The sequence below is a fragment of the Macrobrachium rosenbergii genome, chromosome 27 (assembly GCF_040412425.1).
Source record: "Macrobrachium rosenbergii isolate ZJJX-2024 chromosome 27, ASM4041242v1, whole genome shotgun sequence".
In the NCBI taxonomy this organism is placed as follows: Eukaryota; Metazoa; Arthropoda; class Malacostraca; order Decapoda; family Palaemonidae; genus Macrobrachium; species Macrobrachium rosenbergii.
In genome coordinates this window covers 31,134,010-31,157,008 of record NC_089767.1, presented here as the reverse complement: position 1 = coordinate 31,157,008, position 22,999 = coordinate 31,134,010, and the positions used below count along the sequence as shown (strand labels likewise).

The 22,999-nt window shown below is 33.3% G+C and overlaps 1 protein-coding gene across 2 annotated transcripts in view; it reads left to right on the top strand.

The window, feature by feature from the left end:
- Nucleotides 1-22,999, top strand: part of LOC136853544 (PAS domain-containing protein cky-1-like) — a 283,578-nt gene that overhangs the window by 67,986 nt on the left and 192,593 nt on the right. For both annotated transcript variants that reach the window (XM_067129259.1, XM_067129258.1), the window contains exon 2: nucleotides 13,489-13,541. The gene's annotated coding sequence lies outside the window, so the exon portion shown is untranslated. The remainder of the gene's footprint in view (nucleotides 1-13,488; nucleotides 13,542-22,999) is intronic.

The following is a 22,999-nucleotide window of genomic DNA, read 5'->3' as shown; positions in this document are numbered from 1 at the left end:
CCTTAAACTGGAGTTTTCTTAAAAGATTTCTTCATGCACACAAACTTGTATAACTTTTTCATTTATCATACAGGGGAGGAAGCAAGGCATTGCCAGATGGCAACTGTAAGTCTTGCCAAAGCAGCCGCTGCACAACATTGCATTATTGGTTTCTTCAATTGCTGAACTAACCTTTACGTTGGAATAGATCATAAGGAATGAAGTGTTATCGGGTGAAGAAAGTTATTTATCTGGAATAAGACAAAAATAGAAATTAAAAATGCATATTTCGATTCCCTTTTATGTATAAAAAGAGAAATGGAAAATATTACCAGATGTAGAAATGAAATTTTCCTTGTTGGTAGAAACAAATGTAATGAACGAAAAGCTCATAAAAAAACTCGTTTTCATAATCCTTGAATGCTTCAAGTTTCTAAGCAAAAAAAAAAAAAAATTCCGATCTGCTCATCCTGCAAAGACAAAAAAATAAAAATAAAAATAAAAACAAAACAAAGAAAACGACAAAAGCATATAAAAAAGGTTATCCAGGACTTGTCGTTGTTTTCCTAATCTCAGAATGCCTTTAACTATTCTACCCTTTTTGTAATTTCCCGTCCAAATCGATTGGGTATGGTACAGGGTTCATTTTATCCGTGTGCCCAAGGGAAGGTACTTTTGCCTCTCATTGTTTTCTTTTGCAAGACATTCGTTTGGGTTTTTTATATATTTTGTTTTCAGTTCGTAGTTTTTGTTAATTGTTTTGTGTGTTTTTCTCTCTGTTGTATTACTTGTACTTGAACTAGGGACGTATAAAGGAAATTATATATATATATATATATATATATATATATATATATATATATATTATATATATATGTATATATATATATATATATATATATATATATATATTTATTTATTTATTTAAATATATACATATATATAATATATATATATATATATATATATATATATATATATATATATATTTATTTATTTAAATATACGTATATATATATATATATATATATATATATATATATATATATATATATATAATATATATATACATATATACACTGTATATATATGTTTATGTATAGGATTATTAATGTATTTTCGTCTGTTGATTAAAATTTAAATTTACTTGTTTGTTTTCCTTCTTTTCCAAGTAAGCACATACGCTCACATCCCTCTTAGAAACTTGCGCTTGTTCAACATATCCTTTGAAAGGCAGCCGCTTCATCCTACGAAAGGCGACCGCTTCGTCTAATCTTTAAACCTCTACTTTCCTACAGGAGTCTGAAAATTTACTCAACTCGAACTTTTTTCTTATCACGAGTTTGATTTTCCGAAGGCCAGATATAATGTGGAGATTCTTTTATTGTTAATACAGTCGTCTTGTCTTGCATCGTTGATACAGTCATCCTGTCTGGTATCGTTGATACCGTCGTCCTGTCTGGTATCGTTGATACAGTCGTCCCGTCTGGTATCGTTGATACAGTCGTCCTGTCTGGTATCGTTGATACAGTCGTCCTGTCTGGTATCGTTGATGCAGTCGTCCTGTCTGGTATCGTTGATACAGTCGTCCTGTCTGGTATCGTTGATACAGTCGTCCTGTCTGGTATCGTTGATACAGTCGTCCCGTCTGGTATCGTTGATACAGTCGTCCTGTCTGGTATCGTTGATGCAGTCGTCCTGTCTTGTATCTTTGATACAGTCATCCTGTCTGGTATCGTTGATACAGTCATCCTGTACTCGTAAATCTTTCATCACTCTTGATACCTTTGCAGCTTTTGACAAAACCTGTTAGTCGAATTTCCTGCACGTAGCTTTATTCCTTTCTGTAGGTCATTTCTAGTTTTTTGTCTCTCCTCCTAGTCTCTTATCTCTGACAGTGTTCATCAGACTTGCATTTTGTCTCTCAGATTTTCCCCCTGCTTTAGTAATACTTTTCTTGTAGGTCTGCCTCTTCTGTTTATGCTTTTGACGATTGTTCAACCCTCATTCTTATTTTCGTTACTTTCCAGCTTTATCTTTTGTTTTTATTTAGACCAGATTTGCTCTTTCATTATTTATTAGCTGAAGTCTTGAAATGGATCCTGAAACTCAGTCTAGTTCAGTGGCTCTGGAACGTAGTTAAGAACTATGCCTTTGGCTTTTTTGAACCAGTTCTTGACATTTTTGATGAAATTTACCTTTCACTTTACTTAGCATTTTTGGTGTTCATGTAACTTCAGACTGGGACTGAAGAAACGATGCATTTCAGCACTGTAAACATTTTTAGTCAAAAGATGCACTGTTGAGGTGTTATAAATTTTTTCCCGTCACACCGGTTTCTAAATCTTTGCGTTTACCTTATTCATACCATGCTGGGATATCCTTTTCATGTTTTGGGGCTTCATTTTTTATCTCCCTCCTCTTTAGGATGAATCCATTGCAATTCGTCTAACCAGTGATTCTTCCATTTTTTTTCTGTCGATCTTTATTGTCTCCACTGTAAAGGCCGCCACTGACGTTTAGTTATACCTGTGCAGTTATACCTGCACAGTCGGCCTGTGCAGGCAAAACTGAACCCACTAATGTTCAGTTATACCTGCTCAGTTATGCCTGCACAATCGGCCTGTGTAGGCAAAACTGAACCCACTAACGTTCAGTTTTGCCTGCACAGGCCGACTGTGCAAGCATAACTGTGCAAGCATAACTGAGTGTTAGTGTCGGCCTTTAGATGGCTGCAATTTTTCTGTAGGTATTTACTCACCCGCTGTTACACTGAACTCGAGGGAAGGGGGGTTAGCGATGCTGGATGCTCCTTCCCCATCTGGTGGCCTTGTAACACCCGTTAGGCCGTCTCTTGCCAGCGTTTTAATCTGTGGAAATCAGTAATCCTTAGATGTCACGGTTCGGCGACTGTATCTTTCCTTCAGCAGCCAGTCTTTGGAACGTTTCCTCCTCTCGTTTTCCAGTATAATTTTTCAGATTTAAAATTAGATTAGGGCAGTTGGTTGACGGTCCACGGATCATTATCATGTACTTGTATTAATTGTTCCTCTTTTGACATGAGCAGTGAATTTTATAGCTGGTAGTTAGTCAGCTTGTATTCATTAACATCCGGGATGTGTGTATATATATATATATATATATATATATATATATATATATATATATATATATATATATATATATATATATATATATATATATATATATATAGTATATAAATGTATGTATATATAGATAGATAGATGGATAGAACACATACACACACAAACATAATTACATACATACATATTATATATGTATGCATGTATGTGTGTGTGTGTGTGTTTACGCATGTGTATGTGTGTCTGTCTATCTATCTATCTGTCTATATATATATATATATATATATATATATATATATATATATATATATATATATATATATATATATATATATATATATATATATACATATATATATATATATATATATATATATATATATATATATATATATATATATATATATATAATGTATATATATATATCTATAGTATAAAAGGATGAAGGGAACTCTTAATTTTTTTATATTTGCTGTTGTTGTTGTTGTTTTCCACTCACATAATCCCGAAAGAATTTCCTGTGTATGAAAAAATGCATTACTGTACAAAGACTCAGCGTGTGATTCATTTTAGGCAGCTTTCTCAGAAACAACACATCAAGGAGGAATAGATGAGCATTTTAATATGAAAGTATTGAAATTAAAAAGACCTCAGTGACGGATACCTATTAAATAACAAAGTATAATAGTTATAATATAACGAAGGAAATCAAAAGAGATGATAAGAAAAAATAAAACAGCGGTGCTTCAAAGAAACAAAGGGAATTCACAAAAGCATTTTCATCTACTCTTTAGCAAAGACGTGTGATAGCCTACTAGCGTATAATTTATTAATGTAAAACATAAAGGGAAAGGCAATATGAAAATAATAAGCGAAGATAACAAAAAAGAAAAATAAATTTAGAAATATGAAAATAATAAGTTGCAAGTTTGTTTTGATTACCCAGTGATGGCAGACCCTTGGCAGTGTGTGTGTACTCCTGCCCTCCCTCCTCCCTCCCCCAGCATTTCTTCTACCTAAATACCCCTGTACCCCCAGGGCTACTCTCCACCCTTCCCCTCCCACCGGGACCCCACAGCCTCTGTCATCTTATCGCCCACAGGGATACAATTTAAGATTGTTTAATCTCACACACGAAGAATCTTCTTCACCTTAACTCAGCTGGGAGGTGATACCCACTCCGAGTTTATATCGAAGGGTTTTCCGTCAGCGAGGGAGAAGGGTCATATTTTCATTAGTACATGAATAATTTCTAATATATATATATATATATATATATATATATATATATATATATATATATATATATATATATATATATATATATATATATATATATATATATATATATATATATATATATATATATATATATATATGTGTGTGTGCGTATTTTTGTGTGTGAATTTGAGGGCCCACAACACCAAACTTAATGTGTTCATTTTGTATTTATGTGTCCGTAAAATCAGTGGACGTTATTACGCCACAGTAAAACGACAATTTTTCCATCTTTCTTTGTAACTTTTGGCAATTTTATATGAAAAAGCTTGTTGGTCAGGTTCATGGCGTCTTGGGTAGTTCCATAGAAAGATATGCGTTTTTGGATAAACGCATTTTTGTCAGTAATAACATAAGCGACCATAACGTCTGCCCATTTCCTATATAATATTTAATTGGTGCATTAGTGTCCAAATGAGTAAAACCCGGCAAGCCACCACATTTCATATTGACATTATATTGACTATCAATCGAGGGGTTGCCCTGTTCGGCGAATGTTTCTTTAACTGCAACTCGAAACTATGGAATCTGAATCTCTTCCTTAGTCTCTTTCCCTATTTTTCTATAACACCCTTCTTTCGAGATGTGGAGTTATCATTTTCCCAGGTGTTAGAACCTGACTTTGTACGTTTTTCTCGTTTTCCCCTATTCCTTAGGACGTCGGTAATGTTAATGTTCAAACATTAACATTGCAGTTTTGTGGGCTTATCCGTACGAAACAGCATTATAAATTTCATCATTATTACTTTCACAGCTGAACGACAATTACAGTGTAGATCTACGTTATTAGGTAGCAGAATAAATTAATTGCTTCTGTGGGTGTAAAGGAGAAAAATAGATCGTTGTTGCTTTTAGGAATACAGAAGTATATCACGGTATTCATATTAATGATTGCATTTATAAGAGAGACATTTAAGCGTGAATCTTTAAAGATTGTTCATATTTGCTTACCAGTGCTTAACGATTATGTAAAAACAATAAATGAAAAATTATGTAGAATTATATGTAAAGATTCCGTAGAGTATTTTTGGGAATCCTCATCCGCGGCATATTTACATGCGCTTACTAATTCAGTAGTTTTTAATATGTATGCTAATTTACGCCTGTGATCATTTATCATATTCTTTCACTTTATATGAGAACAAATCTGTGATTGTTATTTTTAATTAAAAATTTGTATATGACGGAGGCGTTGTTTTAACTTCGCGGATCATGATGGTCCATTGAGAAGGTTTTGTGGTTATGTCATGTTTAATTATAAAGTTAATCTCACCAAACCATTAAGCAATGCTAAATGAAATACAAAAACTCAAAGGTCTTTTTTTTTTTTTAGATAATTACACGTTATATTATGACGAATGAAAATGTTCGACTGACAGGATTGATTTAAGGATTTTGCACTAGTTGAAATGATTTGTAAATATGTATAAACTAATGACATGACAAAGATTGTCTTTATTCTGAAAGTATAACCTTATCCATGTAAAATTTTTATTAAAACAATTTTAACAGAAATATTACTTTCAGGTTTGAATATGCATAACACCCTTACATATTTTACTTGTATACGATATATATACGAGGATATTTAAAAGATTCGTTACATAATTCCTTGTCTTGTTTGACTGCTTTCGTTTACCAGTTAAAGCTGCTTGGCAATCACGAGAGAGAGAGAGAGAGAGAGAGAGAGAGAGAGAGAGAGAGAGAGAGATATTCGTGGTAAGTTATGCATCCTGGATACTCCTTATTACATCCAATAATTTGTTAAGAGTAATTTAAGACGGAAGTAAACCTTACAATTGATATATATATATATATATATATATATATATATATATATATATATATATATATATATATATATATATATATATATAAATTTATTTATTTATTTTTGTGAAACACGTTCCCGTTGTCCATATACATACATACACACACACACACACACACACACATATATATATATATATATATATATATATATATATATATATATATATATATATATATATATATATATATATATATATATATATATATATATATATACTCGTATATATATATACATACATACATACATACACATATATGGACCCAAACGTTGCATACACATATATAACATCCTAATTCATTCTTTGTCTCCAGCGTGAGTGTAAGTGTGCGCGCGCACACGTACAGAAGAGTGCCACGCAAGCATTTTCTATTCTGGCATTTGCAGAGTCACGGAAAACGTGTCGTACCCATCCCCCAGAACTGACCTCCTATTTCATTTTGACTCCCTATTTTCTCCTCCATCGGTGATCGAGTCTGGTGCAATTCCAAGGCAGCCAGTTACAGAGGTACATAGTCCGCAAAAAGAAGAAGAAGAAAAAAGAGAAGTGTTCGAACGCGTATAGTCTATAACATTGCCGAAGTCTTGCTTGCAAGGGTTCAGTGACGCGTCGTAGCTGAGGGGAATCGGATGTTAGCGCAGTTTTGCCTACTTAATCTGCCCAGCATGTTACTGTTTACCTGTCCTTATAGCCTACATATTTCTTGCATTGAAAATATCTGACTTTAACCATATTACTCTTGGGTTTAAATAATTTTACTCATGGGTTTAAATCATGTTACTCTTGGGTTTAAACTATTTTAGTCTTGGGTTTAAATCATGTTACTCTTGGGTTGAAACCATTTTACCCTTGGGTTTAAACCATTTTACTCTTGGGTTTAAACCATTTAAGGTTAGGTTTAAACCATTTTACTCTTGGATTTAAATCATGTTACTCTTGGATTTAAACCATTTTACTCTTGGGTTTAAACCATTTTACTATTGGGTTTAAATATTCATTCATTTGATTTAGGAATTATTTTTTTTTTACTAAATGCATGAGTACATACTTAAATGAATTTGTAAGTGTACACACACATACCCTCCTATATCTGTTTGTATGCGTACACACCACGGGGAAAATGAAACACTGGGTGTAAATCCTTACCCGTTTCGCCTTTATATTTAAGACATGCACATATACGTCATGTGTCAATGTGATTTTAAGGATATGTAGACATGCACACATATAGCCTGTATGTGTATATATAAAAATAAATAAATTAATATGTATAATGTAGCCTATATATTTATATATGTATATGTATACAGTATATATATACATATAAATTTATACATATATACATGTGATAGAAATAATCAACACGCAATCACGTGGGTAACACAAAATAAATTTTCTGACTCACATCAGGATCGAACCCAGGTGTTCCCTTTCTTTTCAATTGAAAGACCTGGGTTCGATCCTGATGTGGGTCAGAAATTTATACATGTATATGTATATATGTATATATAATATATATATATATATATATATATATATATATATATATATAAAGCTATGTATGTATGTATGTATGTATGTATGTATGTATGTATGTATGTATGTATGTATGTATGTATGTATGTATATGTATCCCACCACTAATATCCTTTAAATAAGTGCACGTATTTTCCAGACCACACATTAATTTAACTGTTATGATATCGGTCGCGTTTATAGTTTCGCTCCGTTCATAATTTCACCCTGACGGTATCGAATGTGTTTGTAATCCCAAACCCGCCCGTTAGCTTCGACATGTTTATAATTTGGTCGGAGGTACAACGTTTATTTACGGTTTAATACGTGTATGATTCCCCACGTATACTGTAATTAAGGCCGGCTCTCCAACCCGAGAAAATATTTATTAAAATCGAAATAGTATTCATAAATTGAGGAGCGTTTAGGCCCTAACGTCTATAATAATCTTTCAGCTTCCTTGCAATTTCGTTCGTTTGCGTTAATGGAGGCGCTCGGGAATTCGGGAATCCGGGAATTTGGGAGATGTGTAAACTTTGTTAGGTATTGATAATGTATGTCTTGCTTTAACTGTTATTATTGATAAAATTATTTTTGTAAGTAATAGTTATTGTGTGCGGTTTGCGAGGAAACGTTGGGTCCGGTAGGTAATGAAGATTTATGATAATGGCCTCCTTCCAAATTCACAAGAATTCCAAAAATTAAAGCATATGAAAATATGTGCACTCAGAAAGGTATGGATAATGTAAGTCTTGCTTTTACTGTTATTATTAATAAAATTATTTTTGTAACTCGAAAATTAAAGCACACGAAAATATGTGCACTCAGAAAGGTATAGACAATGCATGTCTTGCTTTTACTATTATCAGTAATAAAATTATTTTTATAAGTAATAGTTATTGCATGCGGTTTGCGAGGAAACTTTGGGTTCGGTAGGCAATGAAGATTTATGATAATGGCCTTCTTCCAGATGCACAGAAACTCAAAAATTAAAGCATTTAAAAATATGTGCACTCAGGAAGGTATGAATAATATATGTCTTGCTTTTGCTGTTATTATTAATAAAATTATTTTGTAACTCGAAAATTAAAGCGTACGAAAATGTGTACTCAGAAAAGTATAGAGAATGTATGCCTTGCTTTAACTGTTATTATTGATAAAATTATTTTCAAAAGTAATAGTTATTTTGTGCGGTTTGCGAGGAAACTTTGGGTCCGGTAGATAATGAAGATTTATGATAATGGCCTTCTTCCAAATTCACAAAAACTCATAAATAAAAGCATTTGAAAATAAGTGCACTCAGAAAGTTATAGATAATGCATGTCTTGATTTTACTGTTATTATTTTAGTAAAATTATTTTTGTAACTCAAAAATTAAAGCATACGAAAATATGTGCGCTCAGAAAGGTGTAGATAATGCATGTCTCGCTTTTACTGTTATAATTAATGAAATTATTTGTGTAAGTACTAGGTATTGCGTGCGGTTTGCGAGGAAACTTTGGTTCCTGTAGGCAATGAAAATTTATGATAATGGACCTACAAATTCACAAAAACTCATAAATAAAAGCACATGATAATATGCGCACTCAGAAATCAAAGTTAAAAGCAGACTCATGAGCTCAAACAGGTTTTGATAACAATGTTGAATATTTATACTTTGTATCTTAATTCTTTATATTTGTTTATTCAGCTTTTCTTCATCTATTTATGGTAAAATACAACGAAAAAAACTGTACACTAGACGAACATTAAAGAATATTGAAACGACGTGAAACAAATCTTATTAATACAAGTTATATTTTATGTAAAATACGATGGACTCTTCACGACTTAAGCCTTAATCATACCTTACGTAAATTATACTAAAACAGTGATGCATTACATTTTCTGTATAGAAAATCAAGCCATTATTATTATTATTATTATTATTATTATTATTATTATTATTATTATTATTATTATTATTATTATTAATTATTATTATTATTATTATTATTATTATTATTATTATTATTATTATTATTATTATTATTATTATTATTATTATTATTGTGTAAACACGCATGGAGAACGAAAGGAAACGTCGGTGAATTTACAGAAGAGAAAGAAACTTGTAGAATTAATTGTAAATTACATAGCTTAGCATTAACATATTAAGTGTAAAATTATGATCAATAGCAAATAACAGTAACAAAACTAACAATCAGTCAAATAAAGTAATTAATAGATAAGCCAGGAAACGAAAATGCAATTGTGATTAATCCAAGCAAGGAATCTCAAATCAGACGTAGTACCTTCGTGCAGAGGATACGGGACAGTCCAAGATTTGAGAATACTGGGTAATTGGATGGATGACGAACAGGATTTAAAATCAGGTAGATTTTTGTAAATTTGCTACTGACAAACAGATGAGTGGAAAAACGTTTAGCGAGAAACAAATAGAAACCTAATATGTGAGTGTATAAGTACGCTTGTAATTGCATTCATAAATGTAACGAAGGGCTTAAACCATCCTTCGCCAAATATACATTAGACCCCGTTGAAGGCATCCGATGTTCACGTCTTCCGGAGAGCCTCACCTGAAAGCGGTCCTGATTCCGACTGTCGGGAAATTCTGACGATACCTTTTATAATTTATTTATATAGCTCCTTAGAATACGTATTTTTTATTATTTATTTATATAGCTCCTTAGAATACATATTTTTTTTTATTAATGCCACAATAAAATGCGTCTATACACAGTTGCCAGAATGTACTTATTATTATTATTAAAGTAGTTTAACCAGACCACTGAGCTGACTTTCAGCTCTCATAGGGCTGGCCGATCCCAGAATGTACTGCAGAATGCGACATTTAACTGTATTTATGCAGATTAGCAGAAAAAGCAGAATGCGACATTTAACTGTATTTTATGCAGATTAGCAGAAAAAGGGACACCAATGAATAGCGTAGCAACACCAGTGAATAGCGGCCAGTTATTAATTTGGTTATTAACATAAAAATCGTGACATAGGTATACAAATGTAACAATGCCCAAAGTGTTGCAATAAATGGTTTACAAGAAATACGCCACTTCTAGAGTTAATGTTGATTGTAATTCACTATAAAAATAGTGCATCAAGTAATAAAAACAATGCGTTAAATACCACTACGTTGGATACCTGACAACAAGAGAAAGACCGTGTATTTGAGATCTCCATAATAGTGTACTTAAGTTCCTTGAAGATAAAACGTCCTGCGCAGTCCGTGAGCTGAGATTTGTACAAGGTTAAAAACAGTAGGTACTATTTTTCTCTTAAACATTGACCAGTGCTACACAAATTATCAAAATGTACTTTGCCTATTGCACGAGGAATTGCCCCTGTCAAAGTTATTACAACACCAAAGTGTGATGAAGCTATGGAGAACAGCAAAATTTGGATTTTATTCCATTTAGCTTTGCAGTGAAATTCTGTAAACTGCTTAACCTTGGACTGACCATGTACTGTACATGTTCAACTTGAGTGATACACTTCCTCTTAGTTAATGCCATTGGGTGCGCACTGAGGATTTTTATCTAGTAGACTCCTGCAGTATTGCAAACGGAAATTCAAGAGTATGTAATTTCAGTCTAACACACAACCCCTTGATTTCTAGAAATGTCTCACCCCTTGGTTATTATTTCGTAGGACATTTATAGATCAGTGTATTGGCTGGACTGTAGGTTTGCTTATTATATTGAGCTGGTGTGCCTTTGGAGTGTTTTTTCATGTCGACTGGACCTCCGGTAAACATGCTCAATATAAATATATATATTATATATATACAATATACATATATGTATGTGTAATATACATATAATATATGTTTATATATATATATATATATATATATATATGTATATATATATGTATGTATATGTATGTATACACATGAGAGCAAAAGCACTACTTTCCAGAAAGCTTTTGTAAATAGCAAATGGAACACGCTTCCTTCTCGTTTGTCATTGCATATCCGACACTCCCCCCCTCACAAATGAAGATATTAAATCCCCCCCCTTGGGCCACGGGTAGGAGTAAACCCGTGGATAAAATACCCAGGAAGCGCCTTATCCATCTCCTTGATTGAAAAGCGTTTGGATAAGGAGGATAAAGCGAGTCACGTATCCTGGGGCTACTTGTTCTCACGACTCGGATGGCTTCGAAGAGGCTGAAGGAAATGGCATGGGTCTTGGAGAATGGGGAGGGGAGGGGTCTGGGGGTAAGAAAGAAGGGGGGCGGGGTTATTGTCGTGGGCCGAGGAGGCTGCTGTAGTAGAAGAGAATGGGGGAACAGGAGATGGAGACAGGCGATGGTAAGTGGGAGGGTTGAGAAGATGAGAGAAAATAAGGAGATTTAGTTGGAGAAGGGAGAGATTGTCGTGTTGGTGGTGGTGGGGGTGGGGATTGTAGGAGGAGAGGAAGTTGGAGGAAGAGGAGAAGAGGTGGGGAGGGGGAAGAGTAGGAGCAAAAGTTAGAATAGTTGGGGTGGGGGTGTGGGATGGGGGGCAGAAACTGGAGAAAGAAATGGGGAATGAGGAAGTGTTGTGGTGGAATTTGGGGGACAAATTATGTCATTATTGACACGACAAGGCCGCGTGAGGACGTTATACATCCTGTTTCTCTCTCTCTCTCTCTCTCTCTCTCTCTCTCTCTCTCTCTCTCTCTCTCTCTCTCTCTCTCTCTGAGATCTTTCTTAAGGGACGTTTTAAACAAGTGCTACAGTCCCAATGTGCAATATTGACAGTTCCCTTTGATTTTATAGAGGGGAAACCATTGGCTGTCTTAGTTTACCTAATTTTGGTTTACTTCGTATAGAGTTCAAAATTCCTCATCCGTTGGTTTTATTTTACTTTTTTCAAATCACTCTTTTATACTTTCATTTGTGTATTTGGATTGTCATTGGTAAGTTTTCCATGATTCGTTCATTCATACTTTTGTCTAGATGAAGGTACATATTCTGCTCGAATGTTGATCTCTATATATTAGGAAAAAATAAGAAAAAATTGACAATTTGTAGACTTTTGTCTTCTTTCCTTGCATAGCTACTCTTCCCTCTGTCCTGAGACTCTAAACTCTACAAAAAATTATAATTTTTTCTTGGTTTTAGAAATATTCACGATTTTACATTAAATCTTTCCAGTGTCTTGACTCGGATTATTGCTGAGTAACAAGTATGATAATTAGGTGTTGCGGGACGTCAATTTGTTTTCAAATAACAAATCTGTCAGATTGATATTATTATTCTTTGTAAGCCTCAGTGTTCACATGTTCTTACAGATTGAACAATTATAAGCTTTTATCTTTACCTACAGCGTTCCATAAAATCAAAAGCTCAAACATAAAAAAAAACAATTAGGAAAAGGAGTAGTGTTCAATACAAAAAAAAAAAATTAACCTATAATTTTGTATAGATAATAATAAATCTAAAAAATAAAAGTGCTCAGGAACACAGTGCTTGAATGTACCATTACAGTCTCCTGTAATTACCAGATAAATACTTACATCTTTAGTTCTCTTATTATATTTCCGATGCTGATTACAGTCCAAAAGACACCTTAAATTATCAATGTAACAATAACCTTCGATCTTGTTCTTCGGGATAACCAGTCATATTTTTATGGTCCTTTTCTAATAAGCTCCATGATAATGATAGTGGATTTTGGTTACAAGAAAGAGAACTGTCAGTTTACTGCAGGTATTTAATTGAGATTAGAATTATTGTAGTTGGTGTGAGTCGCTAATTCTGCTTTTCATTTACAGGCGAGAATTTGAGTGAAGGACGGCAGAAGACGTTAGAATTTCACCGAAGCAATGTGAGTTAAATTACTTACTGTCTTAATAAAACCGATCTAATTATCCACATTAGGTTTAAAATTATAAGGTTCCTAATAAGTAGAGGGACTTGGTAAAGTAGCATTTCTTTATGAGCGAAACCCGTAATGTATAAATTAATTAGAAGCAAAATGAGTACATAAAACAAATGAAAAATGATCGATTAGGTAATCAGGCAACCTTCCACCCCAACCCTTAGTATTTTCCTTTGAGCGGGCGCAGAGGCGTGAAAACAGATAAGCAAGCCCGGTTAAAAGCCCCGTAATATTTACTGTTAGGCATGGAGGCAGGACCCGTTACGTGACGGTGTCAGGCGATCGTGATGGAATAAACACGTCTAGGACGTGATTTTAGCAGCCAGATCGTGATGACGTCAAGTGGCAGGCGACCGTCACCGTGACGTCGAGATCTGCCATTACTGGCAGCCCGCCACGGCCACGATTTCGTGACACGGTTGTCATGGCAACAGATATTTGTTGACACTCGCCCCGACAGGTCCGGGACGTGTTGTTGCTAGTATGGACGTCGTTTGTCTTGTTGCCGAATGTGCAGTTTGTGGGCCCCGGGTGTTGATTATGGTGTCATGGCGAGGGAGTTGTTTTGTTCCTTTCTTTTTTATCTGCTTTTTTCAGTTCCCTGGTGTTATTCCTGTTTGCCAGCTCCACGCATTTATAGCAATTTTGAATTATTTGAGGAAATATGTAGCTTACATTACGCTCGTGTGTCACAGTTGTATGTCCTATTAGCATTCCTACCGCGATTTTGAATTTTGTAAAAAAATTTTTTTTTTTTTTTAATAAGAAAATATACCTTTACAATTCTTACAGTTTGTAATATTGTATATACATCATAATATATTCACATAAATAAAATTAGTAATTAAAGTATATTCAAAGTATATTCACTACATTACAATTTCTACTATTCATCTAAATATGTTTTCAAACATATTGACTTGTGAATACTTTTTGAACAGAAGTTTTAAGTCCTATTTTATTTTCATTGAAAGTATTGGCCATTCTGTTTTTTTTATCCAGTACTTATAAACTCTAAGTATCTTCCCATCCATGTCTTTAATTTTTATAAGATCATGCTTGAAATCTACTTACTAGGATCGCCTTTCAGTTGTATGAATACCACTGATCTGTACCTCTTCATCCATTACCAGTCCGTTGAGGGAAGCAGTTGTTTCCCGAAATACAGCGATGTAAAATCTACCCCCTCTCGTATTTTCTTTTTTTTTTGGTGGGGGGTTGGCAACCTTTATTGGATGGAATTCTGTTATAACAGTTAATATTTCAGAGTTAGGTATGCATGTAAGCATTCATTCAAGTACAAGCAATAAGTACAACTACTGCGATTATTTATACTTTTGTAATAATAGACTTTCCTCTAGACGAAAGTGAAAACGTAATAACAAGGTAAGAATAAAGTCGGAAAAAATCTAGTTATTTATAAATACACACATGTATAATATATATACAGTATATAAATATATATAATATAATATTTATATATTATATAAAATATATATTTATATATGAATATATTATATATGTATATATATATATATATATATATATATATATATATATATATATATATATATGTGTGTGTGTGTGTGTGTGTGTGTGTGTGTGTGAATTACGACAGTCTTCAGAATCTCGGAACTGGAAGTGCAATATTCCAGTAATCCTCCAACTATGAAATCTCAACAATCTCTCGTTCTGGAGATGTATATAACGATCCTCTCATTCTCGGCTACTGGAAACATCACAATGCTGTTATTCCAAGATTATGAAATAGTAATACGCCTCAGTAATCCGTAAATTGTTCGGCTGTGAAAGTACTTTTTTCTTCAAGATCTCGGTTCAAGTTAGTAGTATGACCTCACAATCCCTTTGTTATTTGGTACAAAAAAAAAAAAAAAAAAAAAAAAAAAAAACAGTAACCTACTAAGGCACTAAGCACAGTTGACGGAAACGGTATACCTTCAGTTCATTTGTCATGGATGGCACTAATCCTGTAATCACTGTATTATCGTGTTATGAAGATGTGCGGAGCGTAACTCCAACATACCAATGGTCCCACATCCCGTTAGTCTTGATGTGTCAAAGGGTTTTCGTTAGTCAGTTATAACAGTGGTGTCATGATCCCGTCAGTCTGACAATTCGTGTAATTACGAATTTTTCTTCCATACTTTGCTCTCCATGTCCTCTGTATTAACAATAGTTACTCTTTACTAACCATTCATTTATGCCTTGCACTTTCTATTTAGGTGTTCTTGTACTTCCCCGTTTACTTCCATTTTCTTCACATGATCAAACCATCTAAACGTTATCCTTTTTAATTTTTGTTTCTTACTTGCCTTACTTTACACAAACAAGTTTATATTTTTTTGTGTGTGTTTTTTGCGCTTGTTTGTTTCCTTTCAGCATCCACACTAACTCCATGAAAGAGAGCTGGCGACCCAGTTTCTTCTGACTCTCAACTGTGGCCATCTTGCTACATTCCTTGTTTCACATATTCTTTGACTCATCGATTTCCGAACTTACCATCATGCGTTATATTTACTCTTAAATGCCCAAATTAATCGACCAATTTTATTCCTTCACCATCTGTATTCGCATTTATTACTTCGTCTTCTTGGTTTGCATCAACACTCAATCTTACCCTTGTTTCATAATTCCGTGATAGTCTCCAAAGTCTATTTCTTTATCCCCAACCAACTCTGTATTTTCCGCGAGCGTCAGCCGCTCCAAACTTAATACATGGTTTCTCTTCCAAAGTTACTCCAAGGGTAAGAGCCCTTGCTGGCGCAAGGGTAGTTAATGGGAAACTGAGAATATTCCTTTTTTATCCCACACATTGCGCATACAGCTCTTTTTTGCTGTTACTTGTCTCAGACCTGCTCTGGAGTAAACGGCTTAATAATATAAACAACCTTATAATATATATGTATATATATATATATATATATATATATATATATATATATATATATATATATATATATATATATATATATAAACTCGTATATATATTTAACAGGTTATTAAAATTCACCTTTGGATCTGGGTAACGTTATTCATTTAACTAAAGTATATAATATGTATGTGTATATATATATATATATATATATATATATATATATATATATATATATATATATATATATATATATATATATATATATACACACACATACATATTATGTACTTAGTCGGATGAATATCGTTACCCTAATACAAAGATGAATTTTATTAACCTCTTAATAAAATAAATAACCTAGAAATAAATAACCCAAAGGCATTAAAATAAAACAAAAACAATCAAAACCCATAAGGGTAATTCAAATCAGTGTTGATCGAGAACGTTGTTACCCATGCTCAGGGAAAAAGGGCCAAAATCCCGTTGACAAGAATCAAGAAGTCGACCTTACTGGAAGTAGGGGTTGTCGATGCTCGGGCGAAGATGAACCATAGATTTTAAAGCTTTACAATGGGAAGAAAACCCACATCCGGGACTCTTATACAATTGGTACCAAAACGTCTTGTCAGGAGGTGAGTGTCCGGGTGGGACGAAGGTGCTGGGAGGGACGTGGAGAATAAATAAGGGGGATGGGAGAGAGAGAAGGATAACAGGGACTTAGGACGGAATTTGGAATAAGACAGAAAAGGTAGAAATTTAGATATTAAAGAAAAGTTAAAAATAAAGGATAACGAGAGGAAACTGATCACTGTGCCTAAAGATGGAGACTGGATGATGTTAAGTAAAAGGGAAATTTAAAATAGAAGTATTAATAACCAGGTAACAGGAAAGAGTGAAATGACGGATACTGGTAGTAATTTAAGGGAAGAAAAATGTTATCACGGAATATAAAGATCTTGTCTTGATGATAATATGAAAGAGAAGACTAAGGCTCAAGTTAAAAATGGTTGCTTTGTCTCATGTTATTATAACCAAATGTTGCGTTTATTTCTAAATTATAGTTCTGGGTTGGTTATCTTACGTTATTCCTCCGTTAAACTATCCATGTTAAAACATTCTAAACGTCAAATTGCCCTTTCATACTTAATATTTTATTACATTATTATTTTTTTTTACGGCAGATCCTGTTTTGAAGCAATTATATTTTGAGGCGATTTACAATATTATTTTACCATGAATGTGTATTATTGTTTGTGGTTTAGACTGAGGTAAAATCTTTTTTTTTATTACCGGTATTCTTGACATTGCTGACATTAGTTTTTTCTCAGTAAATTTGACTCGAAACGCTGTTATTGCAGTTGTTTGTGTTACACATAAATTTTCTTTCTTTTTCCCCCTTTTATGTATAGTAATTATGAATCTTCTACAGTTATGCTAAATTACAGAAATACTTGGTCGGACTGACATTCAGACAGGCTAAAACTATCGCCCTGCAATCAGCGGTGAGCAGAAGGGAGTATTCCCAACGTGAGCAAACCTGATTACCACATGCATTACGAGTCTTTGCGAACCTCTCGCAATCTCCCAAACTTGGGAGGTCGGAAAGCCCTCTTGGACAAGGACAAGATTAGACAATGGGCCAACCATTATAATTAAGCTGTTTATGGATCTTTATCCCTCTGTCTGGATGCGGAGGCGTGAGCATAAATAAAAACACGAAGAAATTACCTGCGGAGTTTTCCCTTTCGATAACGGCCAAATTGTTTGGACAATGCCAGTCACAGTCTTGGCCCTAAATATTGGGAATTATTTGTACTCTTGGTTTGAAATTTTAAGACAACGCCCTTTATGTTCTTTATATTCCTGTTCAGGGATTTTAGGGTACAACCAATCCCATTCTTGTAAAAGGGTTTGGACAAAGGCAGCATTCCCAGTCCAAAATTTGGCCAAAACCAGTCATACATTCAAGCTAGAATTTCAAGACAAAATCTACCCCTTTGCAAAGCAAAGATAACGCATAGCCATGTCAGTTGTTGACCTGTAACTACAATAGCTGTAAAATTTAGCTCATTTCTCTCCCTGAATGTCATAAGAGCTCATGTATATACCCAAACATTTCGACTGATGCCATACCACAACGATCTACCATACCCCGTGAGTCAGTAACTCTACTCCTACCATGGCTACCATTTCCCTCACCGCAGTTTATGGTAGCCAATAAACACACACAAACCCCTGGAGGAGAGAGGTGATTGGTTCTCTCGTAGGTCATCAACGGGGGGTCAAAGGTCAAACCATGGGGCCATCTGTTTTCCCAATGTGTGTGTGTGTGTGTGTACGTGTGTGCGTTTCTTTCCTTTATATTCCCTGAGTACATGTGAACTTGCTTGTGCAAGGATCACCTGTGCGACTGTGTTTGCTCGTAAAAGCGTTTCAAGGTTTAGCTTTTAGATTATACTGGAAGGCTACATACGTGCTCCGTTTGTTGATAGGAAGAGATATGTCTTATATGAGCAAGAGCCCGTGCTGCATAAGGCCAGCTTAATCAATAACAACAACAAGGGATATCTGTGAGAATGGTAGATGGATACGTGAGAAGTCCCAGGATTGGTAATTGTTATTTTTATTATTACTGGTATTATTATAAATCACTACTCTCCTTTATGGAAAAATTGCCATGATATGTATGAGATATGATGAGGGCATTATGTACTTTTACACATTACAAATTAAACGTAAAAAAATTATAATTAAATGAGAATCAGTATATATATATATATATATATATATATATATATATATATATATATATATATTATATATATATATATATAAATATCTCTATATCTATCTCTCTATATCTCTCTGTATATATATATATATATATATATATATATATATATATATATATATATATATATATACACATATATATATACATATATATATATATATATATATATATATATATATATATATATATATATATTATGCAAGTTTTTGTTTATAATGATATGATGTTTAGAACGATGATGTTGATGGTATTGACAGAAAGATTGTTGTGACGATAAGAAGTTGATTAATACTTTCAAAAAGTACTTACATAAATGAAAGCCGTCCACCATAAAACAAAAAAATTTAATTACTAAATGACAGTGACACACTGCGGTCATCAAAACCATCAAAATAGCAGATGGTCTACTCAACAGCTCCGTTTTCCATCTGTACCGCCTTTTGATTTCCGTGTATAGATGGCCCAGTCGACTCAACCTAACAGCTGGTTCAGTTTCGTCGTAGCCGCAAAAATCGACAAAAAAAAAAAGATCAGTGGTTGAATTTGTTACAGTGATTCAGTGTTATATAAAAAATCTTCCTTGTCCTATTTTTCACCGGTTCAAAAAATCTTTCCTGTCCGATTTTTCACCAGTTTAAAGTCATTTTCCCTGTCCGATTTTTCACCAGTTCAAAAATTCTTCCTTATCCGATTTTTTAAAATTTAAAAATCATCCCTGTCCTATTTTTCACCAGTTCAAAAATCTTCTTTGTCGTATATTTCTCCAGTTCAGAAAATCTTCCCTGTCCGATTTTCCACCAATTCAAAAAAATTTTCCTTGTTTTATCTTTCACCAATTCAAAAATTCTTCCCGATCCCATTTTTTACAATTCTAAAAATCATCCCTGTCCTATTTTTCACCAATTCAAAAAGCTTACTTGTCTTATTTTTCTCCAATTCAGAAAATCTTCCCTGTTCTATTTTTCAGGAGTTCAAAAAATTTTCCTTTTCTGATTTTTCACCAGTGCAAAACATCTTTCTTGTCCTGTTTTCACCACTTCAAAAAAGTCTTCCGTGTCCTGTTTTTCACCGATTCAAAAAACTTCGCTGTCCTATTTTTTCACCAATTAAAATATCTTCCTTTTTCTGTTTTTCACTGATTCAAACAAAACTTCTCTGCCCTCTATTTCACCAATTAAAAAATCTTCCTTTTTCTATTTTTCACCAATTCAAAAAAACTTCGCTGCCCAGTTTTTCACCAATTAAAAAAATCTTCCTTGTTGTATTTTTCACCAATTCAAAAAAAACTTAGCTGTCCTATTTTTCACCAATTCAAAAAAACTTAGCTGTCCTATTTTTCACCAATTAAAAAATCTTCCTTTTTCTATTTTTCACCAATTCAAAAAAAACTTTGCTGTCCTGTTTTTCACCAAATAAAAATCTTCATTTTTCTATTTTCCACCAATTCAAAAAACTTAGCTGTCCTATTTTTCACCAATTAAAAATCTTCCTTTTTCTATTTTTCAATTCAAAAAAACTTTGCTGTCCTGTTTTTCACCAATTAAAAATCTTCCTTGTTGTATTTTCCACCAGTTCAAAAAAACTTCACTGTCCTATTTTTCCCAATTAAAAATCTTTTTCACCAATTCAAAAAAAACTTCACTTCCTGTTTTTCACCAATTAAAAATCCACCTTTTTCTAAAAACTTCACTGTCCAAATAAAAATCTTTTTTCACCAATTAAAAATCGTTTCTCTTTTTCAGTTAAAAAATTTTCCTTTTTCATTTTTCACCAAAAACTTCGCTGTCCTATTTTTCACCAATTAAAAATCTTCCTTTTTCTATTTTCCACCAATTCAAAAAACTTCGCTGTCCTATTTTTCACCAATTAAAAATCTTCCTTTTTCTATTTTCCACCAGTTCAAAAAACTTCACTGTCCTATTTTTCACCAATTAAAAAATCTTCCTTTTTCTATTTTCCACCAATTCAAAAAACTTCGCTGTCCTATTTTTCACCAATTAAAAAATCTTCCTTTTTCTATTTTCCACCAGTTCAAAAAACTTCACTGTCCTATTTTTCACCAATTAAAAAATCTTCCTTTTTCTATTTTCCACCAATTCAAAAAACTTCGCTGTCCTATTTTTCACCAGTTAAAAAATCTTCCTTTTTCTATTTTTCACCAATTCAAAAACCTTCGCTGTCCTATTTTTCACCAGTTAAAAAAATCTTCCTTTTTCTATTTTTCACCAATTCAAAAAAACTTCGCTGTCCTATTTTTCACCAATTAAAAAAATCTTCCTTTTTGTATTTTTGACCAACTCAAAAAATTTGTATACAGCCATGAAATGAATTTATGTATATTATCCATAGATTTTAAATGGATCTCGTCGTTTATGGAATGTTTTTATTCCTTGAAATTATAGATAGATTTTTAGTCATGTTCGTTACCGTTGCGAAATTGGACATTTTATTTAGGTATTTTATCGATAAACTCATTCTCTGTTATACATTATACTTTGGAAACATTAGTTTGATTTCAATAAATTCCTTAGACGGTGATGGAGTTCAGCCTATTAGTTTTCGGTATAGATTCGAATCCAGGTAAAAAAAAAGTCACAGGAAAAAAGACAGGAAAAAAAAGTCACAGTAATCTTTCCTAGATAGTGACCCCCAAGGATTTTAACCCGACACATACCCGCCCTTGCGGCGTGTTTAGTACAAGGCCGTTGGGGATTACCGTATAAACATAAACAAAAGACTGTAAATATCATAAAGATAATTAATGAAATATTGTGAATTTTTCCCCCGTGACTTCATTGCCGGCCACGATAAATTAATGTGACTTTTTTTCCTGTGAATATTTTCCGTAGCCAAAATTGTGACTTTTTTCCCTGTGACTTTATTACCAGCCACCATAGATTCTATCATTATCAGTTCCTCGTTGGACGAGTCGATAGAGTTCTCGGCTAGCACTCTGCTAGGCCCGAGTTCGAGTCTCCGACGGGCCAATGAAGAATTAGAGGAATTTATTTCTGGTGAAAGAAATTCATTTTTCGGTATACTGTGGTTCGGATTCCACAGTAAGCTGTAGGTCCCGTTGCTAGGTAACTAATTGGTTCTTAGCCACGTAACATAAGTCTAATCCTAAGATATACTTAACTTTTCTGTTATCATTATTGGCGTTGTAAATCGATGTGTATTATTTTATCGGTGAAAGGTATATCACAAAAATTTTTGTATATATATATATATATATATATATATATATATATATATATATATATATATATATATATATATATATATATATATATATATATATATATATATATATATAACTTCTCTGTGAAAATGTTTTGTGAAAATGTTTAAGAGAGAGAGAGAGAGAGAGAGAGAGAGAGAGAGAGAGAGAGAGAGAGAGAGAGACCACATACACAATGAGTGCGAATCTCTTATCATTAATCTTACAGGGTGCGTTCAATAATGAGAAAAAAAGACGTCTGTCTGTCATGCCCTTAAAAGGAGCGTAACCATAGAGCTCAGTAGAGAGAGTTAAGTAAAAGGAAAAAAATAAAAATGAAAAAAAAATCACCGAATGGCTGTGGCCGCTACTGGCAGTGTCCGATAACCCCCAAAAATATGATAAAACAGAAAACTTGAATTTACCAAATAAATTTATCAAAACAAAACCCCGTGACCAATATAGACTCTAAAAACTGACAAATGATAGCCGCT